This window comes from Ambystoma mexicanum, chromosome 3q, assembly GCF_040938575.1.
Source record: "Ambystoma mexicanum isolate Mex_15411 chromosome 3q, UKY_AmexF1_1, whole genome shotgun sequence".
Taxonomy (NCBI): domain Eukaryota; kingdom Metazoa; phylum Chordata; class Amphibia; order Caudata; family Ambystomatidae; genus Ambystoma; species Ambystoma mexicanum.
The window spans coordinates 800,150,955-800,176,270 of NC_090926.1; the positions used below are offsets into that span (position 1 = coordinate 800,150,955).

The following is a 25,316-nucleotide window of genomic DNA, read 5'->3' on the forward strand; positions in this document are numbered from 1 at the left end:
AGTGATGTTGTTCCCGGGGGAGACGACCGTAGGTCGTCTCGTAGTATTGTGTGTGCAAACAGGATGATAGGTGCGTCAACGTGTTGCCCGTAGACAGTGCTTGATTTCCTTGCCAGCATTTGGCAGTGTCGCGTCTTCTTGTCCTGTACTTCTGTGTTGCGGTCGATGCCTTAGTGGTTCGGGTGTCCTTGGCCCCAATCGTAGGCCGTGTTTGGTTCTTCTGCCAGCAAATGTCGAGGCCTTGCTTCTCATCCTGTGAATCTGTTTAATTATATCCTTAAAACTCCCCCCACCCTGTAATTTCCCCCCCAACTGGGAGCACCTTTCGCCCAAACATTGAACTTGTAACTTAGAAAACTTTCTCGGGAGGGGGTGCTGTTGAGCAGCCTGCAAGATGGCTGCCTAGCTTTCAAGCTCCGTGCCCAACTGCTGTATATCCGCCTATATCAGCGGTTCCCTGTACCATCCGTTGCTGGGAGTGAGCGCATCGTCTTGGCTGCCCTCGGAGCGACATATTTATCCAAGTCGTGGTGAAAACCGTGACTTTTTCACTGAGCAGGACCCTTTTTCCTCCTGACCCGGCTCCCCGCTCACTGAGGCCTACCGCTCCACGTAACGCTGCGGTGGGCTCGGCCCTAGTGTGCTGCTGTGACTGCGACTTCCTAAGCCTGGCGGAGTGGCTGCCAACCTCTGGTGCCCTGCGGAGCCGCGCAACATCGTCAAGGGGGAGGCCCCCTGGAGGCCACGGGAGCGGCGGACTATATTTTTTCCTGCCCTTGCCACCTGCGCACTTGACCCTCTACGAACCGCCCGGGCTGTGCTTTCCTCCCGAGCTTCTCCTTCTGGGCTGACTGGCGCCTGAAGCGGTTCCTATCCTGTGCGCCTCCTGGTTGCTTGCTGGCCCACGGCAGAAAGATCCGAGATACGCCCCTGCGGGTGAGGAGGTTGGGGGCTGCAGCCGTGGCGCGGCGCCCCTCCGGCTCTGGGGCCCTTATACTCGTCAACTGCTGTGGAGCTGTAGCCCCGGGGCGATAAACTGGACTGCTGGGGACCCATCCCTACCACCGCGGACCCACCGCACTTGGGGCCTACCCTGTTTACATTGGGCTGCCCACACGAGGTGCCGGAGTTGCGGCCTACGTCTGAGCCTCCGTCTGGGCCTTCTCTGCTGCTGCAACTACCAGGACCTCTGATCCTGCTCTGGAACGGTGTTGCCCGGTGAGCAGTTCAGCACTACCCGTACACCGAATTCGGACTCCTGCTGGTGGAGGGGTGGGACGCCCCTGCCTGTCCCGATACTGCTGCACCCAAGGGGCCAAAGATTACGGTCCTAACTTCATTGCACTCCAGTAGCATGCCAAGTAAATCACGCGGAACCGACAAGGCGGGAGCAATGGACAAATACGCTAACTCGCTCCCCAGTCAGGAGCGGGGGAGGTCACCTCCGGGACGACTCTGACCCAACCTCCGGATCCCTGCAGCCTGACCTCACCACCCTGATGGAAACCATGGCGAAAAACTTCAGCTCATTTCACGAAAAATTGGACGACATAAATGCAAGTGTTGCTTCTATGCGAGCCAAATTGGACCAGCATGGCACCAGACTTGCAGAGGCCGAGACACGTATTGGGGCCACCGAGGATGGCGTGCACACTCTTCAAAACACTGTTTCTGAACTGGTGCGGGATATGAGGCAAGTCAAGGCAAAGTGCGACGACTTGGAATCCAGGTCCCGCCGGAATAATCTCTGTATCGTGGGGGTCCCGGAGTCCGCACTAAAGGGTAAGATGGAGCAGGCAGTTGAGAATCTGCTGAGAGAACTCCTGGGTAACCCCCAACTCTCCCTGTTCTTCACGATAGAACGCGCCCATCAGGCGCTTGCCCCACGTCCAAACCGGGAGACTTCCCCAGGCCAATCATTGCCAAGGTTCTGAGCTTTCGGGACAGAGACCACATACTACGTTTGGCCTGGGAGAAAGGGGAACTGAAATTTGAATCCCAAACCATTCGAGTTTTCCCAGACTTTTCCATAGGTGTGCAAATGGAGCGTAGGCAGTTCAACGGCATGAAAAAACTGCTCAGAGAGAGGAAAATCAAGTATGCCATGCTATTTCCGGCACGCCTGAAGCTTACTCACCGCAACAAGTTGTACTTCTTCACGGTACCCGAGGAGGCAGTGAAATTCATCGAAGCCCACATTCCTCTCCCCGACACGCTTGAGGAGCCAACAGCAGGTTACTGAAGAGGTGAACACTAACCCATACACGTGGGCCGCCACGGGCGCTACTTAAGCGTGCCGTTTACGCTTCCTTTGTGGTACTTATGAATCTCACATCATCTATATCCTTTGCTAAGTGTAACCTATTGTTAAAGCTCCCTGTAATGTACTAATTGTTACCGCTGCATAATACACGGTGCGCTGCACCAATCTCACATTCAAGTTGGGTTTACGGCAACAGCGACCCCCGTTGCAGCTGCAATGCTGAGTTTGGCATGTTACGGCCGTTGTACGTGCCCCAGTTGGGCGCGCAGCCGGGTGCGCCCTTGTTCCGCAGGGCGTGCCCCTGCTGGGTATTGGGGTGGGGGTCTTATACACTGCTTGGTTGGGGAGGGCAGTGAGGGTGGGGGTGGTAATGTTGAGGGATGTTATTGTGAAAATGGCAAGGAGCGTGTGGCTTGGAGGGTGGAAGATGGTGGCCCTGCATCGAAGATTACTACATGGTCAACAATCAATGCTACGCGATGCTGGGATGTTCCTTGAGCTTGTAACATGGCTATTAGGCTAATGTCATGGAATGTGCGGGGGCTCAGTAATTTCACCAAGGCTCGTAGGATAACTGTATATGCCCAGAGGCATGGGGTCAATATTTTTCTGTTGCAGGAAACCCATGCACTTGCGCACCTTTCTGCCTTCCTGGCGCCGGCATGGGGAGCCAATAAATTCTACACAGTGTACTCCTCTCAATCCAGGGGAGTGCTAACCTTAATTCACAAATCAGTGGAGTTTTCCTTACGTACTAGCCACATAGATCGAGAGGGTAGATATGTGATCCTCCACTGCCTGTTGGCTAACACGGAATGCCTACTGGTCAACACTTATGCCCCGAGTACAGACACCCCCGACTTCTTCGATGATATCAATACCCTACTTTCAAGATACATAGGGATCCCGGTTATCTGGGGGGGGGGACATGAACCTCATACTGAACACTGAGCTACGCAGATGGGGCACTGCACATAGGACACTGTCTAGAGCCGCGCGTCGGCTCCAGGCACACATGGGCCCAGCTGGCTTAATGGATGTCTGGCAAGCACTCAACCCAATAGCTAGGGAATACACGTTTTATTCCTCTGCACACGACAGCCATTCCAGGATTGATCTCTTTCTCCTGTCAACCGGGCTGATGGGGAGGAACCTCAGCATGCAGATCTTACCACGCACACTCTCAGATCACTCCCCAGTGACACTCGATATTACCCTACAGCACACACTACCGCGCCACTCCGGCTGGCGCTTCAAATCTGAGGCACTACATGACATCGTTTTCAAGGCCGACATCCTTGCGTACATTAACACCTTTTTTGACACCAATAAACGCCATGACACAACAAACGGGGTCCGGTGGGAGGCTTTCAAGTTGTTCATCAGAGGGATGTGTATTTCCAGGGAAGCAGGGGTCCTGAAAGACATCAGGAACTCTCTACAAAGATCTGAGTCAACACTCAAGGAACTAAAGCGTGAATACGCCTCTGCTCCCTCCCCGCCCAAGTTGGCACAGATACAGGCGGAATTGGAGAGCTTCGAGGCTCATGCCCTCAGGGAAATAAGATATTACGCACGACCCATTGCAGGTTGCAAATATGGCGAGGGGGAAAGACCCGGTCGAACTCTGGCCAGGCTGGCCCGGATGGAGGGGGGCAGAACCCGTATTGATAGTATTAGGGGCGAGGACGGCGTACGTCACTGGGCTGACCAACCCATTCTGGAGGCCTTTTCCGACTTTTATGCAACCCTTTACGCCCCGCAGAGTGAGCACAGTCCTCAGGATCTGGATTGTCTCCTCGATAATATCCCCATGTCCTATATATCTCCCGCCACCAAAGAGCAGCGAGATGCTCCCATCTCCCTAGGTGAAATCACTGAGGCTATCTCCGCCCTCCCAAAAGGAAAGGCCCCCGGACCGGACGGCCTGACCGCTGAATTTTACCGAGAGCATGTCGCTCTACTGGCCCCGCGCTTGCATGAATTATGGGACGAGTCCCTTTGCCTTGCCACTCTCCCCCAGTCCCTGCGCGAGGCTATAATCACTGTACTCCCAAAGCCAGGCAAGCCCCCGGAGGAATGTGGCTCCTACAGACCTCTTTCCCTTATGAACACAGACACAAACATTTTCGCCAAGATAATTGCAAACAGATTCCTTCCCATCATGTCGTACCTTATTCACCCAGACCAAATCGGCTTTGTCCCTGCCTGCTCTACCTCCTTAAATATCCGACGCCTCTTCAATGTCATGTCTAGAATTGACCCTAACGCTAATGCGGTCGTGGTGACACTGGATGCCCAAAAGGCCTTCGACATGGTGTCATGGCAATACCTGTGGGCCGTGCTGGAAAAGATGGGAATTGGCCCACGCATGCTCTCCCATATCAAACTACTGTACACGAACCCAAGGGCCAGAGTCCTGGTTAATTCCCATATCTCGGCTCCCTTTGCCCTCCACAGAGGGACGCGCCAGGGGTGCCCATTCTCCCCCCTACTATTTGCGATGGCTATCGAGCCAATTGCGGACAGTGTCAGTGTAACGCTCACCTGGTTCCCTCGGAGGCGCTGGTCTTGGGCTGGGCGCTGCAAACGTCTTCAAAGTTAGGCGTAGGGTTCGTTTGGCTCCCGGATTTGGCCCCTTACTCACCGAAAGCTTGACCTGCAGAGTGAGGTGTCTGCAAGTGGAAAATCAAGGTATTAGTGGCTGGAAGGATGGGAGAAGTTCCTAGCCCCTCTCTCCCTTTCTCCCCGTGGTACTCAGATGATTGTTGTGCTCACCTTAAGTAAGTGAATGCTGAGCTCTCCATCCTGCGTCTTGTGCAGGGGCGCTGGGTCCAGTTACTTCACTGGATGTGCGTTCCGCCTCATGATTGCAGAGGGTAGGTGAGAGCGATGCCGCCGTTTTGCTGCACGAGCGTGACTTGTAAGTATTAAAGTTCTCTTTGGATTGCTCTCTTTAAATGTCTTTTTCCTTATGTCTATGTCTTTTGCTTTTAGGATGCTGTCGATGCCAAAGAAGATGCTCTCCCAGATTCGTGGCAGAGAGCGTAACAAGAAGATGGTGAATTCGAAGGCACGTAAGTAGGAAGACTGCTTTAGGGCCGTAGAATGCACCTTAATGTCCCCTTTTGTTTTTACAGGTGCCGGAATGCAGCGCGAACAAAGTTGGAGCAAGCGCAACACAGGTAAGCAGTATTGTAACTGAACGTTACTAACCAATGTTCTTTGTCTTTGCAGGCCCGATGCCGGACGCGGAATGCAGAAAAGAAAACGACTTGGATGCTGCCGATGGCTCGGGTGAGTTGAAGCGCTAACTTTGCCTTTGTCTAACCTGTGCCTTTTGTTTTGCAGGAGCTGCTGAAGATTGAAGATTGGTTCCCAGCAGGTAATTTTCGTAACTACAGGATCCGGAGCTGAAGATTCGCTGGAGCTGACACGGTGAGCGTCCTGCTGCAGATGCAGAATAACGCGAAGCATGTGGTACCAATCGGGTGTGGTTTAAATAGCCCATAGTAGTACTTAGGTGTCTTCTTCCACAGCAGCCGCGCCCAGGTAAAAGAGTTCCTGCTTCCAGAAGAGTTCCAGCATCAGTGATCCAGGGAGTGGTGCCTGCCCCACCCAGAAAGAAAAGTAGTTCCTGTTAGAAGAGAGTAAAGCATCATCTGGCTGGTAAGTAAGCAGCAAGGTCTGCTTCAGGTAGGTTCACCCAAGCACTTTTACACTTGATATGAGCCCGGCGCTTCCTGTGCCGGGACGGGTCCTTACTATGAGCCTGGCACCACCGGTGCCAGGACAAGGTCCAAAAGGTCCCTATTGGGACTTGCTGGTGCCGATAAGGCATGTTATGAGCCTGTTTCCAAGGGTGTTGGGTAGGTCCTGACTCCTTGAAAGCAGTGGTCATGACAGTCAGAGACAAACATACTCATAAGGGGATTTGTCTTCGTGACACACCCGAAATTATATCTTTGTATGTGGATGACGTGCTTCTGTATGTCAGGGACCCCTCGGTCCACTTAGACCCAATCATCCGCGAGATCATCAAAATTGGCACATTTCCGGGCTTCACTGTAAACTACACAAAATCAGACATCTTCCCTCTCACACCGGCAACCCCCCAACCATCATGCAAATACCCACTCAGGTGGGCCCCAGAAGGCATCAAATATCTCGGGGTCCAGGTCTCACTGGCTAGGGCTTCCCTCTTGGCAGACAACTACAGTGCCGCAGCGCAGTACGCGGAGGCAAAAATGGAGAGATGGCGTAATCTCCCCCTGTCCTTAGCAGGAAGACTGTCGCTAATCAAAATGATTATAGTTCCAAAGCTACAAAAAAGGTAGCAGGCGCCCCTCTCTCGAAAGAACAAGGCATGATAACCTGTTCACTGGCCCCTGTTCAAGGGGCCAAAGATTACGGTCTTAACAACTGGCAGGAGCTGCCCCGTGGTGCTTCATTGCACTCCAGTAGCATGCCAAGTAAATCACGCAGAACCGACAAGGCGGGAGCAATTGACAAATACGCTAAGTCGCTCCCCAGTCAGGAGCGGGGGAGGTCACCTCCGGGACGACTCTGACCCACCATCCGGATCCCTGCAGCCTGACCTCACCACCCTGATGGAAACCATGGCTAAAAACTTCAGCTCATTTCACGAAAAATTTGACGACATAAATGCAAGTGTTGCTTCTATGCGAGCCAAATTGGACCAGCACGGCACCAGACTTGCAGAGGCCGAGACACGTATTGGGGCCACCGAGGATGGCGTGCACACTCTTCAAAACACTGTTTCTGAACTGGTGCGGGATATGAGGCAAGTCAAGGCAAAGTGCGACGACTTGGAATCCAGGTCCCGCCGGAATAATCTCTGTATCGTGGGGGTCCCGGAGTCCGCACTAAAGGGTAAGATGGAGCATGCAGTTGAGAATCTGCTGAGAGAACTCCTGGGTAACCCCCAACTCTCCCTGTTCTTCACGATAGAACGCGCCCATCAGGCACTTGCCCCACGTCCCAAACCGGGAGACTTTCCCAGGCCAACCATTGCCAAGGTTCTGAGCTTTCGGGACAGAGACCACATACTACGTTTGGCCTGGGAGAAAGGGGAACTGAAATTTGAATCCCAAACCATTCGAGATTTCCCAGACTTTTCCATGGGTGTGCAAATGGAGCGTAGGCAGTTCAACGGCATGAAAAAACTGCTCAGAGAGAGAGGAAAATCAAGTATGCCATGCTATTTCCGGCACGCCTGAAGCTTACTCATCGCAACAAGTTGTACTTCTTCACGGTACCCGAGGAGGCAGTGAAATTCATCGAAGCCCACATTCCTCTCCCCGACCCGCTTGAGGAGCCAACAGCAGGTGAGTGAAGAGGTGAACACTAACCCATACACGTGGGCCGCCATGGGCGCTACTTATGCGCGCCATTTACGCTTCCTTTGTGGTACTTATGAATCTCACATCATCTATATCCTTTGCTAAGTGTAACCTATTGTTAAAGCTCCCTGTAATGTACTAATTGTTACCGCTGCATAATACACGGTGCGCTGCACCAATCTCACATTCAAGTTGGGTTTACGGCAACAGCGACCCCCGTTGCAGCTGCAATGCTGAGTTTGGCATGTTACGGCCGTTGTACGTGCCCCAGTTGGGCGCGCAGCCGGGTGCGCCCTTGTTCCGCAGGGCGTGCCCCTGATGGGTATTGGGGTGGGGGTCTTATACACTGCTTGGTTGGGGAGGGCAGTGAGGGTGGGGGGTGGTAATGTTGAGGGATGTTATTGTGAAAATGGCAAGGAGCGTGTGGCTTGGAGGGTGGAAGATGGTGGCCCTGCATCGAAGATTACTACATGGTCAACAATCAATGCTACGCGATGCTGGGATGTTCCTTGAGCTTGTAACATTGCTATTAGGCTAATGTCATGGAATGTGCGAGGGCTCAGTAATTTCACCAAGGCTCGTAGGATAACTGCATATGCCCAGAGGCATGGGGTCAATATTCTTCTGTTGCAGGAAACCCATGCACTTGCGCACCTTTCCGCCTTCCTGGCGCCGGCATGGGGAGCCAATAAATTCTACACAGTGTACTCCTCTCAATCCAGGCGAGTGCTAACCTTAATTCACAAATCAGTGGAGTTTTCCTTACGTACTAGCCACATAGATCGAGAGGGTAGATATGTGATCCTCCACTGCCTGTTGGCTGACACGGAATGCCTACTGGTCAACACTTATGCCCCGAGTACAGACACCCCCGACTTCTTCGATGATATCAATACCATACTTTCGAGATACATAGGGATCCCGGTTATCTGGGGGGGGGGACATGAACCTCATACTGAACACTGAGCTACGCAGATGGGGCACTGCACATAGGACACTGTCTAGAGCCGCGCGTCGGCTCCAGGCACACATGGGCCCAGCTGGCTTAATGGATGTCTGGCAAGCACTCAACCCAATAGCTAGGGAATACACGTTTTATTCCTCTGCACACGACAGCCATTCCAGGATTGATCTCTATCTCCTGTCAACTGGGCTGTTGGGGAGGATCCTCAGCATGCAGATCTTACCACGCACACTCTCAGATCACTCCCCAGTGACACTCGATATTACCCTACAGCACACACTACCGCGCCACTCCGGCTGGCACTTCAAATCTGAGGCACTACATGACATTGTTTTCAAGGCCGACATCCTTGCGTACATTAACACCTTTTTTGACACCAATAAACGCCATGACACAACAAACGGGGTCCGGTGGGAGGCTTTCAAGGTGTTCATCAGAGGGATGTGTATTTCCAGGGAAGCAGGGGTCCTGAAAGACATCAGGAACTCTCTACAAAGATCCGAGTCAAAACTCAAGGAACTAGAGCGTGAATACGCCTCTGCTCCCTCCCCGCCCAAGTTGGCACAGATACAGGCGGAATTGGAGAGCTTCGAGGCGCATGCCCTCAGGGAAATAAGATATTACGCACGACCCATTGCAGGTTGCAAATATGGCGAGGGGGAAAGACCCGGTCGAACTCTGGCCAGGCTGGCCCGGATGGAGGGGGGCAGAACCCGTATTGATAGTATTAGGGGCGAGGACGGCGTACGTCACTGGGCTGACCAACCCATTCTGGAGGCCTTTTCCGACTTTTATGCAACCCTTTACGCCCCGCAGAGTGAGCGCAGTCCTCAGGATCTGGATCGTCTCCTCGATAATATCCCCATGTCCTATATATCTCCCGCCACCAAAGAGCAGCGAGACGCTCCCATCCCCCTAGGTGAAATCACTGAGGCTATCTCCGCCCTCCCAAAAGGAAAGGCCCCCGGACCGGACAGCCTGACGGCTGAATTTTACCGAGAGCATGTCGCTCTACTGGCCCCGCGCTTGCATGAATTATGGGACGAGTCCCTTCGCCTTGCCACTCTCCCCCAGTCCCTGCGCGAGGCTATAATCACTGTACTCCCAAAGCCAGGCAAGCCCCCGGAGGAATGTGGCTCCTACAGACCTCTTTCCCTTATGAACACAGACACAAACATTTTCGCCAAGATAATTGCAAACAGATTCCTTCCCATCATGTCGTACCTTATTCACCCAGACCAAATCGGCTTTGTCCCTGCCTGCTCTACCTCCTTAAATATCCAACGCCTCTTCAGTGTCATGTCTAGAATTGACCCTAATGCTAATGCGGTCGTGGTGACACTGGATGCCCAAAAAGCCTTTGACATGGTGTCATGGCAATACCTGTGGGCCGTGCTGGAAAAGATGGGAATTGGCCCACGCATGCTCTCCCATATCAAACTACTGTACACGAACCCAAGGGCCAGAGTCCTGGTTAATTCCCATATCTCGGCTCCCTTTGCCCTCCACAGAGGGACGCGCCAGGGGTGCCCATTCTCCCCCCTACTATTTGCGATGGCTATCGAGCCAATTGCGGACAGTGTCAGAGACAAACATACTCATAAGGGGATTTGTCTTCGTGACACACCCGAAATTATATCTTTGTATGCGGATGACGTGCTTCTGTATGTCAGGGACCCCTCGGTCCACTTAGACCCAATCATCCGCGAGATCATCAAAATTGGCACATTTCCCGGCTTCACTGTAAACTACACAAAATCAGACATCTTCCCTCTCACACCGGCAACCCCCCAACCATCATGCGAATACCCACTCAGGTGGGCCCCAGAAGGCATCAAATATCTCGGGGTCCAGGTCTCACTGGCTAGGGCTTCCCTCTTGGCAGACAACTACAGTGCCGCAGCGCAGTACGCGGAGGCAAAAATGGAGAGATGGCGTAATCTCCCCCTGTCCTTAGCGGGAAGACTGTCGCTAATCAAAATGATTATAGTTCCAAAGCTACAAAAAAGGTACCAGGCGCCCCTCTCTCGAAAGAAGAAGGCATGATAACCTGTTCAGTGGTTATTAACCACATTGAGAGTTTGCAGCCATTGCTTTTTGCTCACTCTACCTTCACAGATGGGAAATATCCATTTGCATATTAGTCTTTGTCCCGCCCACAAGGGCAGTCCAGCACCGAAATGCTATGGCAATTCCTCTCTGAACAAGAGTACCATCAGCAACCCCATACACGTGTTTCAGCCTTGTTGGGCATCATCAGTGAGGTGAAGCTGAGCCTCTCTAAGCACAGTGAGCAGGGAATCCACGTCTGGTTTCCCCCAGGTAACCTAGGGTGACCAACCCCAAGTTCCTTTCAAAAATACCAAAAAGGTAGGAGGCGCCCCTCTCTCAAAAGAACAAGGCATGATAACCTGTTCAGTGGTTATTAACCACATTGAGAGTTCGCAGCCATTGCTTTTTGCTCACTTTACCTTCAGAGATGGGAAATATCCATTTGCATATCAGTCTTTGTCCCGCCCACAAGGGCAGTCCAGCACCGAAATGCTATGGCAATTCCTCTCTGAACAAGAGTACCATCAGCAACCCCATATACGTGTTTCAGCCTTGTTGGGCATCATCAGTGAGGTGAAGCTGAGCCTCTCTAAGCACAGTGAGCAGGGAGTCCACGTCTGGTTGCCCCCAGGTAACCTAGGGTGACCAACCCCAAGTTCCTTTCAAAAATACAAAAAAGCTCCTATACATATTCTCCAACGTCCCACTCTGGCCCGGGAAGCACTATTTCACAAACTTGCATGCAGGGTTCGCCCGGTTCCTGTGGCAGGCTGGGGCCGTCTGCAGGAAGTGGCAGCATATCACCTTACCATACGAGAAAGGGGGACTCAATGCGCCGGACATAGAACAATACTGGATAGCCGCACAGGCCCAACACGCGACTCATTGGTACAAACACCAAGACCCACCTCCTCATGTCAAACTCGAGATCCTGGCAACTGAGGAGATAAATGTTATGTCATTGATCCTCTTCCACTCGTACCAGTCTGACGCCCCGGCGGATCCAGTGTCCACCACTATCAGGGCATGGAGACATATGTTGCAACCCCATTCTAACCTCCGTCCGTACTATAAATGGCTTCCCATATGGTCATTCCCAGGCCTCGCCCCCATGCAGGATAGGCTCCTCATGCAACACTGGCAGGGCTTGGGGTATCGGGTGCTCTCTGACCTGTTCCCCGAGGGGAAATTCATCACCCCGCAGACATGGAGGCCAGGACACTCAGGCTCACCACTGGAGTTTCTGCAATACTTTAGGCTCAGAGCGGCTGTGCAGGACAGGTGGCCCTCATACCCGGACGAACCCCCAGAGTCCACCGAAATTTGCTACATTGCTAACTCAGCGGGGGCTAGGGGCATGATATCCGCACTTTATAAAATGTTGGCTGAGCGCTCTGCGGAACCATCTTGCAAGGTTTGTGACTCTTGTAGCCAGGAACTGGGGTTGGTAATCACTGACGAGAGGTGGGTGAAGATGTGTGTGCACACGCGTAAGGTTTCCCTCAACTCTAGATTTAGATGCATAAAATTCAAACTCCTTAATCGTCTGAACTACACTCCTCAAGCGGTTGGGGGGTTGACACGGGATCAACCCCATGTTTGTCAGAGATGCAAATCCAGCGAGGCGGATCACGCACAAATGTTTTGGGCCTGCAGGGCGCTGGCCCCGTTCTGGGAAGCTGTGCTAGAGGCCCTCTCGGAGATGGTGGGATTCCGGATAGATCCTGACCCCTTAGCGGTGTTGTTTGGGAGGTGGGAGCGTGAGGGGGCTATACGGGTTGTAAAATTCTTGAACATGGGAGCCATAGTGGCCAAGAGATGCATGCTGCAGTGCTGGAAGCGGCGATCCCCCCTACACTAGAAATGTGGCTTAAGGCTCTCACTTGGACACAGGTGTGTGAGGAGGACTATATCAACACATTGCCTGTGAATGCTCGCCCTAAAAACATATGGACTGAGTTTTGTAGTTACCTGAATGCTAAAGCTGATCTGGAACTTTTATCCTCACCTCCCAGGCCGGATCGGGCAGAGGTGGAGGCTGTACTGTGGCTCTTCCCACGAGACTCGATCTGCTTTCCTTGAATGTGCCTGCTCCGTCGCTAATCTATTGATTGTTTGTCCAAACCCTTGTATATGCAATGTGCTTTTGTTGATGTAATATGTGATCCACTTGCTACTGCTTCTTGCCAATAAAGAGAAGTTTAAAAAAAAAAAAAGAAAACTTCCTCTGGATGACCCGAACTAGGGTAGTAACGTCTGCGGGGTCACCTGGACTGCGCTTGCGACTGCGGTGCCAGGACGGCGGCGGCTGCAGTATTGTAGTTTCCGTGTTGTCACGTAGCGAGTTTGATTCTGTGATGCCCAGATCTCATCCGTTCTCTGTGATATTTATGGTGGGGCGCTGTGGCAATCCGATTTCTGGGTCCTCCTGAGTGAGGGGTGGCGAGCGTTGACCGGGCACGGGTTTCCGTACGGATGGTCCGGAGGGTGAGCGTCGAGCCGCGGGACCATTGAGGATCTGTGTTTCGAGCCATTCCCATGCTTCTTTGGGGTTGTAGAATAAGTGGGTCGTGCCCTCGTGGTGGACCTTGAGCATCGCCGGGAAGAAGAGAGCGTATTTGATTGACAAGGATTGAAGTTTCTTCTTGACAGAGTGAAACAATTGGCGGGCCTTTTGGACCTCTTTGGTATAGTCCAGGTAGAACCCCACTCTGTAGCCGTTGTATGTGATTGGGCCGGAGGCCCATGCCATCTGCAGGATAGCATCCCGGTCCCGATAGTTGAGGAGGCGTGCAATTATTGTTCTGGGCGGGGCTCCTGCGGTGGGTCGCACTGAGTATCCTATGCGCTCTCTCGATAGAGAAGAATTTCGACAGTTTTTTGGGGGCGAAGATATGAGTCAGCCAGTCTTCTAGAAAATGTTCGACACTGAGGCCTTCTTCTTTCTCTGGGATCCCAAGGATCCTAAGGTTATTGCGACGTGCCCTGCCCTTGCTGGTATTCAAATTGGGTGACTTTCTGGGCAATTATGGCAAGTTGTTGTTCCAACTGGCGAACATTATCTTCTGTGTCCGACACTCTTTGTTCCGCTTCTCTGACGCTGCACGATGGGTTGCAGAGATTTTGACGTAGGAGGGATACATACGTGGAGACTCCGCCTATTTTGAGTTCCACCGATGTTCTCGAGTCCCCAATTGCATTCATTAAGTTGTTCAGGGAGAGTCTCTTCTCTGCTTCCCGCTTCTGCCAGGTTTTGCATCTCCTGGCGAGAGGGGGCATCCCCTGTGTGGAGGTCCATTTTGCTATGCAGGGTTTGCCTCTTGGCCTTGTCCTTGCCCATGGCGGGGTCAGTAATTTGTGTGAGGCTTAAGGCCCAGGTGGACCGTGTTGATGCCCCTCAGGGGGTTGTCGTGGGGACCAAGTTGGGGTGGGCTTGTCGGGCGTCAATTTTTTTTCATAGTGAAGTGCAGAGGGCCGTAGCTCCCGACGTTGGTCACTAACCCCTCGCTGCGTTCACCACCGTATGAGTGGTATCTCCCCTGAGACCGTTGATTGTAGGGTGGCGCTGCAGTCCCCTAGCATTAATGGTTCCACGGATCCCTGGTCTGGGATGATCCAGTAGAGTTTGGGGGGTACCACCCTGCAAGGTCTCACCAGGAGTTATCCCCCCTTGTGGGGTGTGTGTCCAGTGATTTATGTTTGTGGGGCTATGGGCCCTGCATCAAGGGTCTTTGTCCCCCCCAACGGCCGCGTCCCGAAGATGCCGCCTTGTGGCCAGTCCTCTGGACCTTTGAACAGTGTCCCAGTGTGGGGGTGAAGTTGCTGGCGTTGTCACCGGTGCAGGGTGCTTATACTGGTGGGGGAGGAGAGCGTCCTCGGTCCCTGTCGTTCTGTTCTGTTCCGCCCCCCCCTGCCGGGGTGGGTCTTGCGCTATATTGTGGGAGAGGGTGTGTCGCCTCCTTTGTGCGGGTCGCTGTCCCACCGTTCGTAGGCTTGGGGGGGGAGGTTGCACGTACCTTGTTGGTGTCATTGGGGGAGCGCGGCGCCGCGTTGCCTGTGTCTACGTCGCGACTCAACCCCAGGTGCTGCAGTCTCGCTGATGGGGCGGAGTGCGGAGGGTGGATGGGTTCCAGCTCCGTGCCTCATCCCAGTTTGTGTTGCCCAGTCTGGCAGCGTAGGGTGCCTGGTCGCCCAGCTCGTTGCAGATGTCTGGCCGTCGCGTTTCCTCCCCAGGGGATGGGGTCGCAGCAGCCCCAGGCGTAGGCCGTCGGCGGCAGCCGTGCTGCGATTCGGGTGCTCGTCAGTAGAGAGTGAGGGGCTCCGTGCGGTAGCCTGCAGGTGCCGGTGTAGCGCCGTCGCCTAACGTCTCTGATGTGCCCACACCACGATAGCCCAGGGGGGAGGGGCGGAGCGGCCGCTCTCAGTCGCACAGCAATGGCGGCAAGTCCCGTGTTGGCGGGCCCAGGACCGCGTCTCACGTCCCCGGGTCCGATTGTGCCCCAGGTTGCAGCAGTTGTTGCCTGGGTGCGTCCGCCACCGAGACGATGCTCTCCGAGGTCGGGTGTATTTGGAAAACGGAGTCTTTTTCAGGATATTTTCCACGGCCGCCGGGAGCCTGATGCAGTTAGCTCCTCATGCGCGGCTCGCGCATGCGCACCATCCTTTGGCCAGGGTTTCATTGTGTTTGCCAACATCAGTTCCATCTAGTATGTCGTCACTATAGTTCAGACAGTTCAGAATATGCTTTATTATGTTGTGGACCTCTGCCTGAAATATCTCAGCCGCTGTGGAGACCCCCAAGCTCAGTCCTTTGTATCGATATAGCCCTAGGTGGGTGACTAAGGTCATGATATTCAGACTTTCGGGGCTCAGGACCAGCTGGTGGTATCCTTTCTTCAGGTCCTGCTTTGAAAAGGTTCTGGATCCATTAAGTAGGTGCATCATATCTGTGGTACGCATAGCCTTGTGTCTTTCCCTTTGGATAGCCTGGTTTGCCCTCCTCATGTACACACAGAGTGCTGTTGCATCTGAGCCTTTTTTTGGTAATGGAACAATGGGCAAGACCCACATGGTGGGACTTGTCGCTGGAGCTTGTACAGTCTGTCTTCAACCTTTTTCTGGATGTTCACAGGTATACTCCTATAGTGTTGTGATACGGGGTGTATCGAGTCGTTGATGTGTAACTTGATGTATCTGTTACAGAGCTTTGCAATGCCTTTGAACAATTTGGGGTAGAGGTTCTTTGTCATGTGCACTGGGTCTATATACTTCTGGACCATGATGTAGAGCATGTGGATTAGACCCATTTCTATAGCAGTCTTGAAACTTAACACGCACCCGGTCTCTTTGCCAGCCTTTAGCGCGTAGATTAAGACCTTCTTTTCCTGGCCCTTGTACCTGCATGAGCCTTCAAATTGGCCTGCGTATTTTAGGGGCGTGGTGGCTCCGTATGCATAGATTTGCACCGTCGCTGGGCTCAGCTTCGGGCGTTGTGATAGTTCTTGAAATACTCCCTTGCTGATGATGTTCGCGTCACCCCCATGTCAATGAAGAACTCAGTGGGTCTTTCAATGAGTTCTATGATGAATGTGGGACTGTGCTCCGCGGCCACAGCATTTCCTAGGACATATATGTATGCCTTCCTCCGGTGTTTACTCCCGGAGGAGCTACCTTCAGACTCCGATTGAGACTGACTAAATATTGCACGTGGTGTTGTGAGAGTCGATCCGGTCGTACTCAGGTCACATATCTTCTCCTTTTCCTTCTTTCTCTCTGGTTTTTCTCCTCCCCAGAGTCTCAGTCTTTGGGTTGCAGGTCCATCGATCTTGTTGGTATGTGGGTTGTGCCCGATGTTTGGGGTGTTGTGGGCCGGGTCTTGGGCTTGTTCCTGGGAGGGGCCTCTCGCCCTCTCTCCCTTCCTTTGTCTCTGTTGAGGCGGCAGACCGCCTTGAAGTGTCCCTCTTCGCCACACGTGGCACACCGCTGTCCGCTTGCCGGGCAGGACCCTTTGTGTGGATATTCAAAGCCACATTTGAAGCAGTATGGCTCATCTGGCCTCCTCTTCTGCTGCAATCGATGCTGCTGCCGTCCCTCCTCTGACTGTGGTGTTAAAGCTTTGCACTTGCGAGTCAACCACCCTTTCCGCCCTGGCCAGTGTCAGTATTTCATCTAACGTGCTGGCTTTTTGCAGTAATTTTCTTTTGAATGTCTGGGATTCACATCCAGCAATAATTTGCTATCGCAGGGCCTCAGTGTTAGAGTAGTTTGCAAAGTCACAGTGCTTCATTTTGATTCTCAGTCTCATGACATAGGCATCCATCGTCTCAATTTCTGCAGGCATTTCTTTCTGTTCTCCTCACTGGGCCCCGTGGAGCCCATGTATAGTTCAGAGTCTCTCATCCATCGAGACCATCTTGGACCCATGTTGCTAGTATCTGCTACATCAAATGGTCCTGACATTTGGGCTATTATGGATTCTGGGAGCCTGTAGTGGGCCTTCTCCTGTGGGGCTGCTGTTCCCTGATCCACTGGCCCTTGGGCCCCATCTTGTGCCTGTGCCCCATCCTGGCCAGACATCCTCCCTTCTGGTGTGGTTCTCTCTCCCTTCAGTAAACCTACGGTCGCCTATAGGCACGAGCACCGTGTTGGAGGGAGAGCAATGTCCTGCTGGGCAGCTGGACCCATCAATGGCTGCCTTTCTGGCACGAGCACCATTGAAGGGATGATTCCCCACACTCACTGCGTGTTATATCTCATCGCATCGGCCCGGGCCAGTAGTCTGCTCCACTGAGCATTCATATGTGGGCGAGGCACCTTCCCAGCACGGAGGAATGATTTCTTTGTTTCGTTGAGTATCAAAGTCACCACCGCAGCCCGGGATACGAGGACGCTCCACCGAGCATTCCAGGGTGGGCGGGACACCTTCCTTCCACGTGCGGCTCGGGAATGATCTATGGCGCAGCACTTGCCTCCTCGCGTGAGATGGTTGGGTCTCCAAGCTGCTACGCTCCGAAGCACAGTGGGCATTCGCTCCTTCTGCGGTTCCCCTCGTCACCAGTGTTATGGCCTAACCATTTGTCGGACATGTGCGCACCTCGCAGCGCTGAACAAACACACGGAGCCGGAGCTGCTCTCTCATACGTGTTCTTTATTCATCTAACTTTCTGCAACTGCCCAACCCCGCTTCCCTCGCGTCACTTCCCTTCCCGCCTCCCAGTCTCCCTCAACTAGACCGTCAACGTGAAAAGGTCTATTCACATATAAGCTTATCCACAGCTATAAAGGCTTCTTTCTTTTTGCAACAGAGCTGATCACAGCTTGTGGTCGAAGTGGCATTGTCGCAGTGAATTTGAAAGCTGAGCATGTGTCCTTAACCACATCTGTCCCAGAGAGTGTAAATTGATATTGAACGGAACATGCTATCCAGCCAGTGGATTTTAGGTCAAGCTCTTTAAACAAAGGGGCATTGGAGAGATGCAGGCATTCACGAAAGGATTGTACTAAGTAAGAAAGTTCCAGGGTTGGGGGCCTCCCCGAAAATGAATAAAAGGTGAGCACTAGATGGGCTGCAGCGATTAGGGCCAGAACGCGTGTGCGATAATGGCACATGGGGTTGGGGGTAAAAGACTAGATGCCAGGAGTAAACCATTTTATTTAAACATGCATCACTCAAGAGAAATGTCATTTAAATTTTAGCTGGTCTCTTCTCTCGTGCCCCATTTCGGACTGTTCGAGACTAGCAAAATCTGACCATTGTACATATGCTGGCATAAAATACCAATTTACAGTTGGAACAGCCATGTTGTGGATTTATGCCACAGCGAAGTAAAAACTACTACAACATTCCCGTATTGCTCTTTACTTTTTAAAAATCCATTCTGCAGCTGGAGCTATTTTTGAAGTTGAGGAAGCTGTGGAAGGAATAAGCCCTTTGGAACTGTAATAAAATATGAGCAGGTTTTTCGTTTGGTTCATCTACGTCCATTAAAGTCCAGGTGTGGTGGGAACCTGGCTATACTTTGCATGTTAAGCTTTCATTTCTCTGCCCCTCCATTTCAACGCCAATATGGTCTGTGTACATCTACACCTGTTTGTCCGTCTTTACCGTCTATTAATGTATGATTATCGATCTCATTTTCGCAGTTCCACAGAGGGCATTTTTTACATGGTTTTTCGAGGCACAGTCAGGGGCATGGAACAGATGTTCCATTTCAACCTTGCATTCCCGCTTAGCCTTCAAAAACCCCACGGTTTTATGCCAGCAGGACATGTTCATGCCAACGTAAAACCAACAGATTGGTTGAGTCTATTTTTATTACCTGCTAAATGCAGGCTGTAGAGATCTCGCACAGGCAGAAATGCTGCTCTCGCGCTTCCCGGCTGGCGGACGCCTGGAGCGAAGGCACAGAGCTGGATCGGCTCCTGCCAGCTCCTCCACAGGACCGGCCTGCAGGCCTTACAACAAAACCAAAGACTCTCATTCATTGCACTTAAGTTAAAGGGCATGTTGCCCATTCAATATTATCTCAGTTAAGCTGAAGTTTGTTAGTTGCTGTTGATGACAAATAAAGCAACATCCTCTTAAGGCTCACGGTCTCATGCGCATCATTCCAGTGATTATACTACATAATTGGCGACGAGGATCACCACCGGATCTGCGCAGTGCCATGCAAGGGGCAACACCACCACCACCTTTCCTCCAGACTCCAGGTAGGCCAGCCATTCCGTGGCCACAATGGCAACCCTTATTCACCACGTACGTGGAGGCCTTGGGTGGTGCAGGCTATTCAGCGGTGAGACGCAGGCCGATGCTACTAAATGCCCTGGGCTTCGAGGGACAGAGGGTGTTCGAAAGTCTCACCCCGGAGCCGGTAGCAGGTGACAATGACGATATATTTAAGGAAGCCGTGAGAAGAATTGTCAAGCGTTTCGCCAGTAAGGAGAATACAGTCCTACACAGGATAAGATTTTACACCCGCAAACAAGAAGTGTCGGAACCAGTAGACGACTACGTGACCAAGCTGCGCGAGTTGGCGGCTTTATGCAACTTTGGAAACAGCGCTGAAAGTTTGATCTGCGACATGCTGGTGGTTCATAGCAACAGCAGGAATGTGCAAGATAAGTTCATACTGGAGAAAGAACTGCAACTAGAGAAAGCGGTTGAAATAGCGAGAGCAGTGGAGGAGACAGCAGGCAGGAGAAAAGAATATGCAAGCGGGCACAGCCAAGTCGAGGTACAAGCGGTAACCTTCCGCCCAAAGAAAGAGAGGCCGGTCCTCGACTCGAGAGAAGGGAAATGGGTGAGAAAAGAACCGTTGAAATGCCACAGATGCACCAGCACAAAACACTTAGCGTATGACAAAGAGCGCCCGGCAAGAGAAATAGAATGCTCGGTGTGCAAGAAGATTGGACATTTCTCCATAGTGTGCCGATGGCGCAACAAAAAAATCACCAGTGTCAACGCCGAACATAATACTGAGAGGGAATCGTCCTTGGATGAAGAAGGGAGACCTACCGTCATAATGGTAAACAGCACGCAAGCTAGAAGAGAGAAGCCTCACTGTGCCATCAAAATCAATGGATTGGAAACAAGAGTCATGGGCGACTCTGGCTCGGACCTAACCATAATACCGCTGAGCACATACAAGGAGATGATGGGCACAGAGACAGTCCAAGTGCTCAGCACACGGCACAGGCCTACAGTGTTCGGTGGAGCGTCAGTAGACCTGCTTGGCTACATCAAAGGCAAAGTGGAGTTCAAAGGGAGAGAGACCACCACCAAAGTCTACTTCAGTCAAGAAGGCCCGGCAGTGCCAGGCTGGGATGACCAAGCAAAACTAAAAATCAAGCTGGACCTCAGCACAGATTATCATGTACTGTCAGTCGGGTATAGAAGAGCGCTGCTAGCGAAGGAAGATTACCCAAAGCTATTTTCGGAAGAGCCTGGACACATCAAGGGCTTCGTCCACAAAATACTACTTAAGGCCAACGCAGTCCCAGTCAAACACAGGGTAAGGCCGGTACCGGCAACCACAAGAGACACCCTCAAAAATCAATTGAACAACATGAAGAAAGACGGCACGATCGAGGAAATTGAAGCATCTGAGTGGTTGAGCCCAGTCATGCTCATAAAGAAACAGAACTCACAAGAGCTGAGGGTATGCATCGATCTCTGGAGTCTAAACCTGGAAGTAATCGCGGACAGTTACCCTTTGCCAAGTATCAATGAATTAATCCTCATGATGAAGGAGGCCAAAGTGTTCTTGAAATTAGACATGAGGAATGCGTACCATCAAATTCAGCTACATAAGGAATCCAAACCACTAACTGCTTTCATCACTCCATTTGGTACCTATCAATTCACAAAGATGCCGTTTGGCCTATCATCTGCAGCCTCGGCCTTTCAGCGCATGATGGACGTTTTACTACGGAATGTCAAGAACGTGTCCTATTTCCAGGATGACATCCTAGGATACGATGCAAACAAACAAATGACGCCACATTGAAAACTGCGCTCACCAAATTCAAGACAAGGAGTAAGATTAAGGTACGAAAAATGTGTGTTCAAGGCACAAGAAGTCGAGTATTTGGGGTACAAGATATCAGAGCAAGGAATAAGCCCCAAGCAAAACTTACTACTAGCAATAATCAGTGCTCCCGAACCCACCAACAAAGATGAGGTGAGGTCATTCCTCGGATTGGCAGAGTACTACGCTAAATTCATCCCCAAATTCTCAAAGACCTCAGCGCCACTCCGCGAACTTCTCAAAAAAGGGTCAGAATAAACATGGCAAGAAGCTCAGAAGAAAGCGTGTAGAAAGCATCAAATGACACATAGTGGATGCTCCGTGCCTGCAACCGTTTAACCCAGAATGGAGTACAGTCATCACCACGGACGCCAGTTCCTACGGTTTAGGAGCCGTTCTTACCCAGAAAAAGGGTGACACGGAACATGTGGTAGCGTTTGTTTCTAAAGCCTTATCAGCCAAACAAAATTACTCCACCATCGAGAAGGAGATGCTGGCATGTGCATGGGCCGTGGAACATTTCAGGACATACGTGTGGGGCACAAAGTTCAAGTTAGTTACCGATCATAAGCCCCTCATCCATATGCTCAGACCAGGCGGCACCAAAGTGTCGACGCCCAGATTAGCACGCATAGCTGCCAAGCTGCAACAATACACTTTCGAGGTACAACATATCTCAGGGTGGAAGAACTCACAGGCGGACTGCACGTCAAGAGTATCAGAAGGAAAAGACAATGCCACCACCTTCTTGCAAGAAGAGTGTATTGTGACATCCATCACAGATCTCAAGGCCCCAGACTACTTAGAGCTGAGTGAGAAACATTGGATGGAAGAAGACGGGAAAGACCCCACCATGACGAGGATCAGAGAATGGGTCAAGAAAGGATGGCCAGATGAAAGAGCAGTGCCAGAAGGATTGAGATCATATTTGAAAGTGGCAGATGAAATCTCTGAGATTGACGGCATAGTTATGAAGACCGACCAAGTAATTCCACCCACAGGCATGAAGAAAAGCATCCTGTGCAGGGCCCATGCAAGCCATTTGGGGAATACCATGACACGGCGCAGAGTGAGGGAAGCCTACTGGTGGCCGTCTATGGATCAATAGATCCGCACCATGATAGAGTTGCCATGAGTGTCTCAACAGTGACAAGCGCCTAAAAATCAGATGAGCGCCCATGATTCCCACAGCAACCCCTGAAGCGGTGTGGTCAAAAGTAGACCTGGACTTTATAGGACAACTGGAGGCAATGGCACCTGAACATCGCTATGGCATAGTGCTAGTAGATTACTTATCAAAGTGGGTCGAAGCTGAGTTTGTCCCCAACATCACAACGACCACCGTAATAGAAGTTCTTACCGCCATCTTCCAGAGGGAAGGGCTCCCCAGTGAGTTAGTGACAGACAATGGGGTACAGCTCATATCCAGAGACATGGAACTATTCCTGAAGAAACACAACATCCATCAGAAGAAAGTGGCTCTGTATCATCCCCAAGCCAATGGGCTCGTGGAGAGGGCCAACAGGTTTATCAAAGGAGCCATCCAATTAGCGACTGCGTCGGGAATGGATCCCCTCAAGACGACCAAGGAGGCCATCGCGGCTCACAGACTGACTCCCAACGGGATCACCCACATCTCTCCTTTTCGCATGTTCTGAGGGAGAAGGGCAGGCTCCACACTAGTGCCACCATGGTTGGCCAGAGTAAGAGAAGACGAGGAAGTGGACATGTCAGAAGTGGTGTGGAAGATAGAAAACAGCAAATTATGCATGAAAAGATGGAGCAACAGAAGAAGAAGAACAAGGCAAAGGTCAGAGGTAACAGAAGGAGATTGGATCAAAATACAGTTGCCGGCCAAGGATCAAGTGACTGGTTCAAGGTTCAGCAGACCTGTAAGGGTGGTTCACAGAGGAACCAATTATGTCCGCACCGAAGACATGCGCACATGGAACATGGAGAGAGTAGCCATGTTTGAAAAGAAGCAAGGGAGAGAAAAGACCCATGAAAGATCTGAAACCGAGGAAGTAATGGACGATGAGAGAGAGAGGGAACAAGAGCCAAGAACAGACAGAAGAGAAGTCAAAGAAGAAGTTGAAGTGAATGCACCCGAAGAAGAGCAAGCAGATGTCCACGAGCAAGATACCCGCATCAAGAGGGACGACCGGCTGAAAAGGGAACACAGAAGAACGGTGAGATACAATGACTATGCTCTGCAATTACTTGTGTTGCATTATCAGAGGGAGGTGTGTAGAGATCTCGCACAGGCGGAATTGCTGCTCCCGCGCTTCCCGCACGGCGGACGCCTGGAGCGAAGGCACGGAGCAGGTTTGGCTCCTGCCAGCTCCTCCACAGGACCAGCCTGCAGGCCTTACAACAAAACCAAAGACACTCATTCATTGCACTTAAGTTAAAGGGCATGTTGCCCATTCAATATTACCTCAGTTAAGCTGCAGTTTGTTAGTTGCTGTTGATGACAAATAAAGCAACATCCTCTTAAGCCTCACGGTCTCCTGAGCATCATTCCAGTGATTATACTACACAGGCAGATTCAGTACAGTAGGAATCCATTGTAAATGGCTCCCACAAAGGTAACTTGTTGGGGGAAGTTACACCTGTTGCACTAAAAAGTGCTAAAAAAAATAGTTAAGGCCCTGCTTTAACAATTTGTTTGCAATTTGTAGTACAATTGACAAAAATTGGACCAAGGGTACCATTTTGCACGAAAATGCCAAACTTCAATAATCCCATGTTTGCATTTTGGCCTTTTCAAAACGGGGCACATTTTGTCTAATTCTCTCTTACCATGTGCACCTGTGTGTCTTTATCTGGCATTTATCTACACCTGAGTTTCTATCGCTGCCACCTGCCTGGTTGCAACCAGCTCTCTCTCTGGCATCTATGCACATTTGTGTGCCCATCATTGCCATCACCTATGTATAACCTTGTGCCTCTTCGCTGTCTGTCTTTCTGCATCTCTGTTTCTGCTATTGGTTTAGTTATACACGTCCCTTAATGGGTTACTTCTATCAATTGTTTCTCAAGCATCAGTGGAGACAAATTGTTGCATATTATATTGAGCGTGGCTGGACCTGTCCTAGGTGTTCGATACAGTCAACAGGGAATATCTCTGGGCCAAGCTTTCATCATGGGGTATCACAGAAGGCCTTTTGGCTATGATAATATCACTTCACGAAGATTCCTTTCTTCGAGTCCGACTGAATGTCCAGGGAGATTTGTCACGGCCGGTCCTAACAGAAAGAGGTGTGAGGCAGGGGTGCATCTTGGCCCCCTGCCTCTTTAACCTTTACCTAGCAGATCTGGATAAGGCTCTTGTGGGTCATTACATTGTGAGTCCTAAAATTGGGAAATTCGAATTTTTAAGAAACCCAGGAAAAACAAGCTAGCTTTAAATGTTCTCTTCAGAAAAATGTGATCCCTGTTACAAATGAATTGACACATTTGAGCATTATGTTATGATCAACTCAAACCTGTTCTATGGAAACGGAGTTGAATCACAAAATAATTCCTCTTATAGCTCAAATGAAGAAGATTCATAGTTCCTTTTGTAAATGTTCAATATGTCAGTTGATTAATTACTATATAGCGAAAGTAATGCTGTCCTTGCTCTAAGATTTGGAAACTTCCTCATTCGCAGACATTTAATTGGGCATGCATTAAAGGCAAAATATGGAAGCAGATTTTTCACCTGCCCCAGAGCTGTCTGGTTGTAAGTCTGCGTTATAAATTGGGACTTCCGCCCCCGAAGTCATTCATGGATTGGAAAATTACGACACTTTGTAGATCTATAATGACAACTGCTAAAGGAACTCTTTATGAAGACATATTAGTTGAGTTAAATAGAGGTGTAAACTTGGTTCTCTTGACAGTATATGTTTTGTTTGCTCACTTTTAGAACAGTGTGATTGTTCAATGCTTGAATTGGTTGACAGTCCCATGGGTGTTAAACAAGTCATGTGTAGAATTGACTAAATTACGACGATTACTTTAATGCAGGGCCTAAAGGTCCATGGATCCCTGTCAATCGTGGATAAGCCAAAGGGCTATTTGGCTAATTAGTTGATCTGTTTCCCCATTCAAAGATCGAGAACAGAATTCTTGGGGTTCATCTCAATCTGGTGAAAAAGGGA

The 25,316-nt window shown here is 51.1% G+C and overlaps 1 protein-coding gene across 2 annotated transcripts in view; it reads left to right on the plus strand.

The window, feature by feature from the left end:
* The window catches only part of MYCBPAP (MYCBP associated protein), a 1,263,051-nt gene that overhangs the window by 941,853 nt on the left and 295,882 nt on the right, over positions 1-25,316 (plus strand). The gene's annotated exons all lie outside the window — the stretch shown is intronic.